At 36.5% G+C, this 15,798-nt stretch overlaps 2 protein-coding genes across 2 annotated transcripts in view; one reads left to right on the forward strand and one right to left on the reverse strand.

Moving 5' to 3' along the window:
• LOC110831367 (serine/threonine-protein kinase pim-3) overlaps positions 1–15,798 on the reverse strand; it is a 215,002-nt gene that overhangs the window by 91,629 nt on the left and 107,575 nt on the right. The gene's annotated exons all lie outside the window — the stretch shown is intronic.
• Positions 6,999–15,798, forward strand: part of LOC110831380 (uncharacterized) — a 91,907-nt gene continuing 83,107 nt past the window's right edge. The window contains exon 1 of the mRNA XM_022067305.2: positions 6,999–7,474. The gene's annotated coding sequence lies outside the window, so the exon portion shown is untranslated. The remainder of the gene's footprint in view (positions 7,475–15,798) is intronic.

Below are 15,798 nucleotides of genomic sequence, written 5' to 3' on the forward strand. Positions count from 1 at the left end.
ATGGCTTAGGCCTACTAAATTCAAATAACTTCTCCTAACCTAGCGGTCGATTAGAGATTCTGAGGGGAAAAAAGATTTGAAAATACGTGGCACGACAATTGCCTGGTAAGAGGAGAACTCTGTACTTCTAAATAATCGGCATTGTTCTTGACTCATTGTAAAGTAATTATATAATTAAGAATTCATAATTTTCCTGTTAAAGCTAGTTTCCTTTCTACGCTAACAGCAAATATTAACTTCACTTGATCAAGTATTTAAATGATGATAAGAGACACGTTTCCTGTTAGAATGCATAATGTGACAAGTATGTTACTGCAGTCTTTGTGGAATACACAAATACTTTTTCATGCCCTATATATATAACACATCATTAAATATTTCAGACTATTAACCCATCTTCAACTGTTCCCTGTTCGTTTATTATTACCGGTTTGGAACGACGCTGTTAATTTTAATATTTTAACTAAAAAGAAAGTGAAAAATGACCTAAAAACTACTGCCGATCGGTAGAAGGAAGTAGTTCTGTGACCTCGCACTTGTTGCTGACAGTAGCTCAATAGGTTCGATATTTATTATATACATCGCGACAGAGTATAAGTACCTATAGTATAATGAAATATAAATTCAGCTTTTACTTTGGATTACTGAACGACGCTTTATCAACTAACAGGCAATGTTGCGTCGAACATTACGATAAGTATGTACGTAATGGATTGTAAACCACGCTGAAAGAATCAGTTGCGGTCAACTTCGAAAAACTAAAGTCACGAGAAGAGAAACTTAGGTAACCCTGCTGAGAGTCAAACCGGGGCACACCAAAACACAGGTCTCAAGCCACGTCACACTAACTTGCTGTGCTTTGATCAGGAAGCTGTATAATTTGTTTTGTCTCTCGATGCGTTTAGTCTCTAGGACTACCAAATGTTGAACTCGCGGGATTGACAAAGCCGAACCAAAAGAGTATAACTCTGCTTCATATTCGGGAAGAATTCTATACTGACGGAGGATTTTCGTGGTTTTACTCAATTTTTGTGACCAAGTTTCCAGATGGGCCATGACTGCTTTCTTCCGCGTCATTCCTAATTGACCAAATCATCGAATTATTTTAAGCTTCATGACCAAGGTAGTTAGATATAGTCGTTAAATAAACAAGTACAAATTAACCAAACTTCACATTTATAATTGTGCTTGAATTTTTCCCGTTCCTCTCACAATTTGTTTTTCTTATTAGATTTTTGTAAGCCTTAAAAATGTGTCTCTGAAAAACAATCTTACATGTTTGAAATACTTAAATGAATAATTCACGAATGTTAATAATATATATTGCAGATTGATATAAGGTTGTCAAATGATATAGTGCAGTATCATGCAGCCATTGATTTTCTAATTCCTACCCCAGTTCGCAACATGTGGCAGCATGAAGATTTATGTAAGCCGTTGAGTGTGGGTGGAGAGATACAGCTCTGGCAATGGAAAATGAGTTAAAATGTTTCTCTCCCCCTGCGAAAAAAGGAAAACCGCAACATGAAGTGTTGAAAATTCTGTCACAAATGCTTAACATTAATCATAATAGTTATGGCATCTGAGGTGAAATTTTCACGGAAAACCTCTCACAGTGTTGCTCTTTACAAAACAGGATGTGCAGCAGATGTTATTTGTTTCAGAATAATTTTCAAGCAACTTCAGCAAAGCTATTTATAAAATTAAAATAATCTCGTAAGATTTTACGTTCTCAATGCGAGCAGTAAAAAAAGACGTCTCTCCTCTGGGTTGTAGTCTAGTAGAAGTTCGCCGACGTTTCAGAGGTTCTTGCCACCATCGTCAGACAGATCATCGCTGTAATTACGGAGGCAGTAGGTACTTCCGAAACGTCGCCAAACATCTACCAGACAATGCGAAACTACAACCCAGAAGGCAGCCACATTATAATAGTCTATTTCTACAGAAATATACACCAATTGCTTAGTTCATTTAACGAAGCTGTCTCAACTACACGGACTATACACCATAAATAGAAGTCTGTGATGATGAATTGTGAGAACTTGGAAGGAAATTTTGTGACGTATAGCATCTGCTTGGAGAGAAGGAAGAACACGAAAAACCTGTCAGGATATAAGTCCTTGACTAAAAAGTCTTATATTTTGTTGTACTGGTCGAGAAGTGCCTTTCTACAGGTCGATCACTCATGCAAGTAGTCCTACCAAATTTCTAAAGCTCTAAGTCTCGAAAGTAAGCAGTAATTTTAACCTATTTATTCAGAATTTGTCTTATTAAATATGTCAAGGTATTCAGAAATTACAAAAGCGAAAACGAAATACTCACAAATGCGCCTGGTATGCATTTAGAGTGTAATTTTCTTCCATTTGTCTAATTATAATTAATGATCAATAATAAATAAATAAAAGAAGTTAGACCGTATATATCGAAATATTTCGCAAAATATTTAATTTGCCAAATTCATTACACCCGTTTAACATGAGAAAGCCGATAATTGTATACCGACCACCTACATTAATAAGAAAGGCCCGGCCAGCGAGCCTATCACTTCTAAGAACGTTTGAACATCCCTAACTTAAAATATCTACACTTCTAAGATTTTTGAACAGATCAGAGAACTTGTAAATTAAAGATAAACAATTTGAAATTTAATATTCTTTGCAAAAACATATGTCTGTAATTAATTAGTAACATGTTACAAAGGCCTCCTCTTGAAAACTCAAGTGTTCTTCATTTTGTTGTAAAATCCGAATTTTTATGTAACAGTAACTTCACAAGTTAGTGAGACTTAAATGAATTAAAATATTTGTCGAACATTCGCAAGAATATTGCACTTCTGGTCTTTGGCGTCGTGTGGACTCGTCGATAGATGCCAACGTTTCGGAGAAACGTGCTGTTTCCATTCAGCTCAGAAGACCTGAAGATAGACACAGCGTATTTCTCCGAAACGTTGGCATCTATCGACGCCAAAGACCAGAAGAACATCACAATCATCCTCACGCCGTGAAAACCTAAAATTCCATATACTTGCGTAACAATTTAATTTATGAGTTACCCTGTAATACGTCACGTAGGCCTGTATCATGAATATGCATTCTAACTGTGACACAAAGTTCGTATGTTGTTACAAAATATGCTGAATGAGTCTACCGTTCTCCGTAATTCAGTTTTGCTGGCGCCATTTTAACGTGCGCCATGTTTCACCGAGGTGGTTAGGAATGTCAAAAACACCTGCCGTGATGTATCGGTGCTGAAACAGATACCCTGTTGTATTCAGTAAGATAATTAAAATATCCTGCCTTCGTATATTGTTGCACATTTCAATAGCTGTGCCTTCTAAACAGTTCGACAGCATTAGGCAATCCTGCGTATTCGAGATTTATGTATTCGAATTTAAGCTAAGATCCTGAATGAGATTCCTCATATATTGGCTCATTAACAACAGGTAAATGATAGGTGTTCAGTGGGCTACGAGTAATTTTTAACATCATTATCAGTTTATCTAACTAATTAAATTAACCTGATATAGCAAAACCCTTCTTGAGAAATGAGACAAGTCGTTCAGGGAGTTAAGGTAATTTCTTCTTCTTACAGAACACAAAGTATTATTATCGTCGTCACAACAGCCTATAACTGGAAACTATTCTCAGCCAGATAAAAACCATTAAACTTTGCATACCGTGTAGTGTATTAGAATATCAAATAAGTAACAAACAACTATTAACACTATAAAAAAGACACGCCATACGCGTTTCAACTTCAAGAGGTCATCATCGAATCAATAGCTAAGTGCATAATTCTACTCTGTGAATAACAACACCTAGTGCAGTATCGTTTGAAAAAAAACTTTTGTGAAACACCTTATTTATTTCTAAATCCAGTTTGAACCGTTTGTTTAAATGAATTGATTACCCAGATGCAACTGATGATGACCTCTTGAGGTTGAAACGCGTATGGCAATAGTGTCTTTTTTACAGTGTTAATAGTTGTTTGTTACTTATTTGATATTCAGATAAAACCAGTTCATATTCTTAAGCCCTACATAAATTAAGACTTTACACCCATCTATTCCTACTCAAACTTTGTATGCATTTTGCCAACGGATGTTACAACCCCAATGAACCATCCAATCCTCCTTGATTTGATTATTATAACAATACAGCGTGAAGAATGAAGCTGGCGTGAACACAATAAGAACTTTGGCAAACTGCACTTATTACTAAATAATCACTATAATGGCGATCGAAAGGATGAGGGTGGCAATTAATGTAGAACGCATAGGAAATACGAGAAGTGTACTTGATTTTGTATCACCTGCAAAAGAGAGAGCGTAAAATATAATAAACCAAGAGACGCCAGACCCATCTGGGCAAAGCGAATTAAATTTTTGCAATCATAAACCTCAATGGAGTCTATGAAATTGTAGAACTTATGTTCGTTACATCAATATTACAACAGATTGACACTTGTGGTCACGTGCTTTATCACCTGATCAAGGGATTTAACTTCATACCCTATTTACTACACGCACGGAGTGAAAGAAACACGAACACAAGTGTGAAAGCTAGTACGCAAACAACTGGCGGTTGCAACAAAGGATTTATTAATTCTGAAAACCATGTCACAACTATCTACCGATCGGTGTTCCAGTGATAAAAAAAGGCGCTTACGTTTTGTCCCTACGGACGTCTGTGTTTCCCCTTACTGTTTTCCACCCGCCTGCTGTCCTGCTGTAAAGAACAGATACCGCGCGAACTAAGCTTCCGGGATCGTTCCAGGACTGGGTGCCGCGTTGTCTCCGCCTGCTGATTCTGCTATTTCATTCTCTCCACAAACCTGAACAGCAGAGCCAATGCCGTCCTTCGTTAACTTTGCCTTAGAGTGAATCGGAGGTGTTGTATTTGTGGCTGTCTTTGGGTTGTTGCGCCGTGTGGTCTGGTAGATGCTGACCGATATTTCAGAGGTTATGGAACGTCGGTAAACGTCTAACACACTACATGCCACAACAACCTAGAACAATGGTATTCAACCTTTTTTTGTTCGCGTACCCCCAGATATAATTTCTCTTCAACTTTGTACCCCCAAAGTTGTTGGTGTATAATTTAAGTTATACATAGTATATAATCTACATCTAAAATAAATTAAATAAATTACATTACTGATTATTCAGTGTTTATTATAAAAAATATATTTTTTTTAATTTCACGTACCACCTAAGATGTCTTCGCGTACCCCCGGGGGTACGCGTACCCCTGGTTGGAGACCACTGACCTAGAAGACAACCATCTTCATAGTCGCCGCCGTGAGAATGCGAAATCGAACATACGAGTTCTGATGCTGCAATGCATCAGCCATCTCATTTCAAGTCTATATATAATACGCGATGTATTCCCTTTATTCCTAAGTGGGTTGATTTTACTTAGTACGTTTTCAGATATATAAGGGACATGTATTCCTGTTTACTTCTTCATACATCAGACTTTAACATATCGCGTCCGAATTGTTAATAATGTCGTTTAATCTCAAAACTATAGAAGTTTAACAAGAACAGAATTTTTCTTACAAAACTCTCGGTCACTTTGAGATAATCCAGTCTTGCCCCCGAGAATAAATAAATTTGCGTCTTCATTTATACTTTAATTCTATCCATACGTGTGTCTGTTCGACTCGAAAATAGATATTAAGGAAATATTTTGATACTTAGGTTTTTCCAGGCTTTGTCAAGCCAACTCAGCTATGCATTTATAACCGTTTAACATAGTACTATTAATTACGGATTATTTGGCTACCGATATAACTTCTTTGAGTGATTACATAATAAGTGATAATTAAGTAAACTGAAAAAAGTATTTTTCAAAATAATTATTACTCCTGTGTTTTACTCTTGGCACACTGAACAACTATAAAGACCGCTATCAGGAAAACCAGTGAATTGCCTGGAAATCCAAGAAGGTATAGTCAATGTTTAACTCTGGCTTTCGAGAATAAGCTCATCGAGGTTTCATTGTATTCTAATGTTTCGGCAACTACTGGAGATGCCATCCTCAGGGCGAATGTACGTGCGAAGATAAGGGGGTCGTCTTAAAGACCCAACCGTGGCAGTTGAGTGGGGTGTGAATGATGTGACGGGGCCAGCAGAGGAGGTAGATTCTAACCATTGAGGAGGTACCACATGGTTCGATAAATTAGGTGACACAGTCGTAGATGTGAGGATAATATTAAGCTAGATCATTAAGTGATAGGTTATGAAAGTGTGAAATAGACTGAAGTATTTTAGAATGGCAGTTTTAAGTGAAAACGATGACGAGCCTTCCGTTTCTATAAAAAAACAGAACGTTTTAATTGGCTGAACAACTATCAGCTGGTCAAGGGAACCCTATGCCATGAAGATAATTACTTTCATAATATGTTAGCCTAAAGAAATTTAAAATCGATTTGGACGTGAAACTCCTTTGTGAGAATTCTTAACATGTGAATGACAATTCCATTAATATGGTGTCAATATGACTATACTGTGATTAAGAGACGTCAGGAGCGAGACAGATATTTGCGTTTGCAGGAATTTATCACATCACTGAGTAATACCTGTTATATTACAAAATGGATTTGTTACTGTGAAATTCGAGGTGTCATTCATAAAATTACGCAATGGACACGAATGTTGGCGCTGTTTTAAATATCTGAGCTGAGCTATTTGCCTTTTTCAGGCATCGGCGTGTAGTTTCCAAAGAACAGCGACGAAGCATAATGGACAGCGGGGTGGTGGTTGTACATGGAGCGGGGAGTCCAAGGCGGGGGGTGACTGCGGGTGAATAAAGCCTTTCATTCTGAAAGCAGCTAGCTCTACTCCCACGTTCCCGCCAAAACAGAATAGTTTCATCCCTCCCCTCCAAGCTGCGAGCCTATCGATATTATGCATCCCGCGAAGTTGTGCGCAAGGCAAGGCTTGCAGAACAGGATCAATGCTGGCTCCGACTGCCATGGCACTCGCAGCGAGCGTGGGTGGCGAGGAGACCAGCCTCTCAGGTGTCGATGTAACTGGTAGCCAATCGACACAAACCAGGAAGACGACGCGCACTTGAATCGTCTTTCAGCTTTTGAGCAATACGCGCGCACAACTGTACTTGACAACCGAACCTTTAGGGGGGGAAGGGCTCCATATAAAAGACTTTGCCACTTCGTTAAGTTGGCATTACTACTTTCGGGCTTGTCATCCAGAGTTAGGGACCTGCCGATTTAAGGACAGACAGACGGACGAACGAACGGCAAGAGAACAGACGACAGCCCACCTGCCGGACTAAAAGCACGATTTCTGGCGGGAATTTGAAACCCGTTCATAGCAGCAAGGCGAACACTTTAGGGTGCAACACATAGGCATGCCTATTTTCAGGTGATAGAGAAGAGAGAACACAGACCGCAGCGAGCACCTCTCACCCACCACCACACTACCACAGAAACTGCACCAGTACAGCACCAGGTAAGGGAACGAACACACGTGGCAGGCAGACCCATTTATTGTATTGCTGCGTCGTAAGACCAGACTGCATACAAACCTGCACGTCTCTAGGTTTCAGCTTCAACCACAGTCAAGTTTTGCAGTTTTGCGAAAGACCTTAATTCAGGCAGTAAGGTGAAACAAATCGGAGCATTTATTTCTGAAACACGTTATATGTTACTTTTAATAGCGTTTATAATTCACGGCAAAAGAAATGTGTATAGTCGTTTATATTTTAGCGAAAATCTGCCACCTGACATACATCTCGTGAATTGAAGTCTCCATGCATTTGTTATGCATCTAAAGCAAGGATTGCACACAACGTAAGGACTTCAGTGAAGTCCTTCGTGTTGTGCTACTTCGGAATGTGCACTGATCTTCCTCCACAAGTTATAAATATCCACAGTATGAAACCATTTGACAGAAACTTCAAAATCAATACAATTTTGTAGCGTTAGATTTATATGAATCAACTGCATCTGTGCTCCAATTAGAGACAAGTCTGTACACTTAAAATGCAGCAGAATACAATAAAACATGCGATTATACGAACTTCCTGCAGGGTAGCCGTCGCAGCTTTTGATTCTCAAGAAACGTTTTAAATCGTCTGCAGTCTACACCAAAAGCGCCAAGCAGAATGTTTTCTGAAACAATGCCACGTTTTACGTGCAACCACATCATTTTAATTACCATATGAAACTTTTTTGAGTACTTCTGCACTTTTCAATTAAGCAGACACTAGTTTAGCACCAAGGAAAAAGATAATATGAAAGTTGTTCACATTCCCAATATAAATAGTGGTACAAAAACAAAAATAAAACGGTAAACATGATTAATTTTTTGCTATTTTAAATACCACCAACAACGCACTCCGTTCATTTTAAATGTTTAAATTTTCCCAGTCAAATTACATTATAATGCTCGTACATATACATTCAATTTGGAAAGTAGGTAATACAGATTCGGTTGTTATAATATTTAGTGGCAGTATTTTCCTAAATTGTCTGCAGAGGATTAAATTTTGTTTGTGTGTCCCTTGTCCTATTCTCCCTCACATAAATTCGTATCTGCGGTTTTTACAAACGGAAGCATTCCCGAAAATAAGATTTTTACAACAGAATTTTCTATATAACTCACGCATTTTCACGTACTTAAAACAAAAGTATTCATTGCAGATAATTATAAACACTTTCAGAAGATAGCCAATTACGTAAATTGTTATTATACTTATAAAATCATTTAATTACAGTTATTCATAGAATATTATAAAATGTTATTAGCCTACCTTAGTTTGGATTATGATGAGATTACTTGGAATTGTTATATTTCTATGGTTTTATGAAGTTCAAGAAATGTCAATAATAATATAAACATAGGTTTCCTTTGAATGGTTTCAATTTCTATAACAATTTGTTGTAACAGCCATTCGCGCATTAAATTTTTGTGCAGATCACAAATAATTTTCTAAATCAAAATTATCCTGTGGATATTCTGTACTCGTGAGGCCGAACTTATCAAAGAAATTTTCTGACATATAGCAACGCAGACAGCAGATATAATTTAAAGTGTATTTAACTTCGATTTCGGGAATAGGTTGCGTGGAATGTTGATAGTTATTCAACGTTTCGGCAAACACTGTATTTTCCATCTTCAGGGTGAATGTGTAGAGGTTGGGCGTTTCTGGAAGTCTTACACAGGGCAGGCAGTGGATGTCGATCCACATATCAGTGCCATGAAATTCTGTTTACCATCAACTTCCTGTCCTATGAAAGGCTTCTAAAAATGCCCAACCTCTACACATTAACCCTGAAGAAGACAAATGTAATGTTCGTAGAAACGTCGGATAACTATCTACATTCAACTCAGCCTGTCCCCAAAACCCGTAGTTTCACATTGAACTCCAGACGCGAAAACTTGAGGACAACAGATATAATATTACACACATCGCAACAAGTGAGATGAGAGAAAAATTTTCATTGCATTATTTACCTATCAACTAAAGAATTATTACAAATAACTTCTGTTCGTTAATTTCTGCGATAATATTTCTGAGAAGATCGCTAATATTACTAAAATTTCCGAACATATAACATCGCAACATCCGTCTGTATACACATATATGAACATTCAAAAACCTATATGGAATGTGCATAAAGAGACAATACCGAATTAAAATGTTCATAACAAAGGCCACACCTATATCTGTCGTGTAGCTGACTGAGTTCAGTATTCCAAAAACGCTGTAACACGAAATTTTCTCCTTGCCCAGCCTCCAGACAGCCTCTGTGGCTCACATGACCTCATATCCATTGAGTACAAAGGGTAAAGCGAGAAGAGCGTGACACTGATTACCACTTATATGCACTTCCGAGGTTAAGAATGCTAGGAGATTGGCCTCAAACCCCCATATGTCGTCATGATGTGATTCTTAAGCACTGGAGAAAAATTACTTCTACCTGTTGCTAAAAATCTATAGTTTCGAATGTTATAGAGGTGCCAGCACAATGCAATGAGATAGGACGAGCATGTGTTCCGCACAGCAGAGATGAGAAACAAGTTTATTTTGGTTTGAAGGACTGGAGAAAAGAAAACCCGGTCGTAACTGTTAAAATGGTTCTCAGAGAAATAGGTGATTGGATAAATGTAGCTCAGGGTAGGGACTGATCTTACGAGCAAAGTAATTATATCACGGGTTCCATAAAATTTGGAAAATTTCTTGACTGAATTTGTTATCAGCTTCTCAAGAAGGACTCTGCTCCATAAATTTATAAAATTTGGAAGTGACTCTTATAGTGAACTTGTTAAGTCTAATTATATTAATTTTTGTTTTAAACGGCGACTGACCTGTTGAGTTGTCCAATATAGGTAGCAACAATCATGCATGCACGGAGCGTGCCGCAAATATGATTTTACCTATTAAACATAAATAGTACATTTAGCAGCAAAACGAATAAATTTTTAATGTTAAGTATAGGACATCGAAACGAAACTACCGTGGGCTGGAGTGTACTAGCATTCTCATATTTTAGTCCACTCTCTGTAACATTCTCATAACAAACACGTATCTTCGTCAGAGCGCACCCATTTTCTCGTTAGAGACTTCAGTTGTTTGTCGACTTATCTTGGCACATGTGAGTATCTGAATAAAATAATAGTAATAGTAATAATAATAATAATAATAATAATAATAAAGAGCAAACATTAAATAAGCAAACTTGCACAGTGGTTGAAGCACAAAATTTAATAGATTATATCACGATAGTTGTACTCTAGATTTTTAAGAACAAATAAGTAGTAATAATTAATAATATGGACATTAAGTTTGAATAGATAAACGTAAATACACAGACTTATTAATAGGTGGAATGTGTACTGTAATTACGGGCGATTAATAGAGGGTAATATGCCCAACTTTTAAGATAGTGACTGATAAAAACAAATAACTGAGAATAGGTGCCTAAAGGCAAAGTCATTAAGACAGAAAGAGAAGTACAAACTGTTAATTATAGACTGTATTTTTGAGTGACAAACGCCATTTCAATAAATTAGTGACATACTATAATTTAGGAGAATAGATTAAAGATTTTCTTAGAGCAGGAAAATAATTTAAGTAACCATAAAAGAAAGTGTGTAAAACAGAAGGACAAGGACCAGGGAGTTGCTATCCACCCTCTAGAACTTGCGTCAGACTGAATAAATACATACATATAGAGTTATTATCGGATTGTATACACAAATTCAGATAGGGACGATAATTCATTCTGGGAACATCTGTGGCCCAAATTCAGAAGACTTCTGAAGGACAACATTTTGTTCTATTGGCAGCAGCAGAACTATTTTAATATTAGCGTGAATATGAAAGTTTTCTATTGGCAGTCACAGAAGTGTTTTAATACTGGTGTAAATGTTTCAACATTTAGGAAGCAATTTCAAACAGTAAAGCTACACTAAGTACTGTTATGTATTTTTTTTATTTTACACGGTGAAAGGCAATTTAATTTTATGGGAAAATTTTGTTTTATGTTCATATATATTTCCAACTATTAATAAACTAGGGATCTAGTGAATACGTTCTACACTAATACCACCTCTCTTAAAATTCACCTACATGGGAACGAAATAGGAGAAGGCTTTGAACACAAGTCAACTTGCCCGCTGGCTTTACTGGGCTGGACTAAATTGATATTTGAAGAGATCACTGAAAAGAAGCGTGTCTCGCCATCTCTCAACAGCAGTTTCTCAGCAATATAAATTATGCGTTGTCATGGAGATATAATAACAGAATAAGACTTCTTTGAATAAAAAGACAGCACAGAAACTACAAATATGAGGCAACACTACACCAACGACAAATGGCGTGTAGAAAATATACAGTTACTACAGGTTTATTTTAATATTTTCAATGCTGATTAGCCCTTTTACGGCAAAACTCGTCCAAATAACATTTAAGAATTCGGCCCACACCTGAAAACACAATAATTCTACATTAAAAATATCAAGTGTTTAATGTTGTTTAAATAAATAATGTTTGAGAATCATATGAAGCACATAAATGAAAAATTCGGAATTACTGAATATTAAATCAGATGGTTCATATTTTTACCAAAAATTTAAAGGGTTAATAAATGTTTTCCGTTTAAGACTCTGAGAGTCAAATACAGAATGCACCCATCCGTTAAACTATTTGCATCTTAACTCATACATACAATCTGTCCTTTAATCTGACAGTTACTAAATTGGGTGTTTTGATGTAAATTTTTAAATGTTAACGTTCTAGAATTTTCCATGCTACAAACCAGACACGTATTGGTTGAATCTGAGTTTCTCACAGCTGTGAGTACGAAGGCTGTATTCTGGGTTGTAGCACTGTATTGTCTGGTAAAAGTTAATCAATGATTCAGAGGTAAGACGCTTTTTGATAAACTTCTATCAGACTACACGGCGCTGCAACCCAGAAGACGGACATCAACATGTCGATTCATAACCCGTACACCTTCCCCGTATACCTTCGATAAGTCTCGTCATCAGTGACAGAAATACTCTCTTGCCGTGATATATCTCAGAATAACTACCCTAATGTTCTTATAAAGAAATTATACCGAACTGAACCCGACCTGGGAAATATTATTTTCTTTATTTTGCAAAATTCAGCTTACATGTTTAAGCTATCACCATTTTAGCGCCATCCAGCAAACAATTAACATGCCATAAACATTTTTAGAACGCATTCCAAGTGCTTGCCTAATGTATTTACGAAAACGGCATACTGTGAAAGCAATTTCATGTTTTTATCTAAGGCAAAAACATAATTCAATCAATCATTTCGAAAAAAGCTTTATTCGGTTTTGGAAAAAATAATTAAAAACGCCTTCGTGTTCTACGCATACAAATACAAAATACATCTGCAAAGACAAGGCATCACTGCACACATTGCAGCATTGATACTGACATCGCTTTTGAAAGGGCCTTATTTCTGGAATAAGGTCGTTTCTAGGGTAAATTTATTCTCTTTATTATCGGTTATTGTGCGAGCGAAGTTGCATTCCAGCCATGTTTTTATATGCACTTTGAACACAGCGTACTAAACCAAGGCTTCGTTGCATCATTAGACACTAGAGGATGGTAAAAGCACACTTTTGATCTTCGAGAGCAAGGAACACCTACAGTTCTCGCATTGAATAAGGCTCATAAAGAACCAGCCTGTTAATGCTCTAAAAATAAGAGAGATCAGACCTCTTGTGCCCTACATTCTACAATAATACAAATGTGTTTACGATGAAACATCGGCGTGGCGTGTATATAACAGAAGCGACATCGATAACTGCAAAGGTAAACTCTGTTTCAGTATTCAGACATTGCTGACATTATCGATTTGTAGTTAAAAGAAACTAAAATATTACATAATACATACATAATTCAAGTAAATGACAGTCAACTGGAGTTAGGATACGGAAAAAGTGTTTACGATTTATAATATTAAAATTACTGCTAAAAATTGATTCAGATAGGCCAATACTGATATGATTAAGATATTGTATAAGAGATATATTTGGAAGCAAATAAATAATGGGCAGATTGTGACAAAGTAGAACAATAATTTAAAGCAGTTACTGTACGTAGTAGAAGTCTCCCTGAAAGAAAGAAAATTATTTCAAAAATTTCAAACATTTGATTAGAAATATCAGTTGTTTTATATAAATAGAATGGGGGCAAGATTTTAACAAGATTCTAGCCAATTATTTCTTGGCTTGCAATGTTTTGATAGGATTGACAAAAGTGGTAACAACTATTTTCTTTAGTTCCTGAAAATTAAGGTCTTTGAAATAAAGTTATTTTCAAAATGACACTGAATTATATCTGCTGTCTCGCATGTGCATGAAATGCGGTACATCAATCCGTAGAAAGAACTTTAACTGCATTTAAAATGTTAAAACGGACGAAAGAAGAAATAACACAACAAGCAGCTTAATAATTTTTAAAATTAAGGTAACATTATTGGGATTAAATGAAAAGGTTGTGATGGAAGACTTGTAACTCTGAAAGGCGAATCAAAAACTGATACAGGCTTTAGGACAGAAAGCTTCAAATAAAGAGGCTATATGATAAACATAGCGTAGATAGGGGTTTAATCCTAATATTATTGATGGTAGCTGATTTCGATGTGATATGGGATTCAGTGTATTAATGTATCGTGTAGTTTTCTGGTAATAAAAAGAAATGCCGTAATTTATGGAATCCCTGAAAAAACCGTAAATCTGCCCATTGTATAAAATCTGATGAGATATTGAAGTTGGTTATTAGGAACAAAGTGATGTATGAATAAACATGATAATTACGTAATGAAAGTAGTAATATATGATATTTCGTACAGAGCTGAATTAGGTTCATGAACAATTTATAAAATCATAAACACGTACGATTTTGTATCAATATAACAACATATAACGGATATCTATTGAAATCCTTGATTTAAATGTATTTCGGAGAAATACTGTATGCAGTAAACTGGTTCATTATATGGTCTTATGGCGGGATTCTGTGTTTTCCCTAAACGCGGGACACTTCTCCGGATGATTGTTTTTGCGGAAAATGGCTGTCTTCTGGGTTGTTGCACTGTTTAGTGTGGTAGAAGTTTACCAACGTTTCAGAAGTCCTTGTTGCCTCCATCATCAGGACGATGAGTCATCTGGGTTGTAGCATCGTTATGATAGAGGCAGCAACGACCTCTGAAACGTCGGTTAACATCTATCAGACTACACGGCGTTACAACGCAGAAGACAGCCATCTTCATCCTTAGTCTTGATCCATCAAGTGGTTTCTGAAACGAAATGTGTGGATACAGGAACATACTGACAGGAAGACAGAGACAAATAACTGTTTTTATGGTTCGTTGTTTTTTGGTTATTTTATGGTGTTTTCGATTGAAAAATTTAAAATGGTATGGACAAGGGTGGGAACGTAATCATAAATTAAAAGGAAAATTAGGAGCAGAGATACAAAATTCATCGTGCCCCTTTAAGTCATAGCGCGGAGCCGACAGATGAAAACGGAATCGATCCGAATGTTTCCGTTTGAGGAACAGAAAAGCAGAACTTTCTAAAGACGGATCGGATCCCTGGGCTGCTTCTGCGTGCATAGAAGTTTGCTCCGAGTTCTCCACAGGAATTAGTTACGTGATGCTCAAAGTTTATTCGTTGTTATTTAAGCATAATATCGATTGCTCGTCTGCGTAGCTTTTTAAGCAACAATCCTCACTCTAAGAGAAGAACTAATTTGAAGTTATCTGAGAATGAAGTGCCAGGGAACAGACATTGGTCTAAGATAAAGTAACAAGAGATTAAAAAGAAATACTTATGAGAAGCTTTATAATTTATAATTTTCGCCTAATAGTATTATTTTGATTAAATCAAGGAGGATTAAGAGGGCATATAATGTAGATTTCAACACTGGTGAAGTAAGAAAAGCAAGCACAATTTTGGTCGGAAACCTGTTACATAACAGATTACTTGGAAGACATAGCAGAGATGGTATGACCATGTTAAAATGAATTATAGAGTAGGAGGGTGTGAACGTGCTAACGTGGTGGCTTGGAATATTAGCGGATCGTAAGAAATTTCTTGATTATCTGAGTATTTATAAACTTCCTACAAGATATTTTAGCATGGAGGTGGTTGGTTACTTAATTATTCAATCAGTCAGTTGACGATATAGTTTATATCTGCTCCGTAATGAACATGTGAGCCATTCCAATAATCCCATTAATTCTGAGAAGCTTGCATTGCTATAATCTGCCGTATTTATCCATG

The sequence above is a fragment of the Zootermopsis nevadensis genome, unplaced genomic scaffold (genome assembly GCF_977971745.1).
Source record: "Zootermopsis nevadensis isolate Lab colony 2312 unplaced genomic scaffold, Znev_1.0 Znev_ptg000025l, whole genome shotgun sequence".
Classification (NCBI taxonomy): Eukaryota; Metazoa; Arthropoda; class Insecta; order Blattodea; family Termopsidae; genus Zootermopsis; species Zootermopsis nevadensis.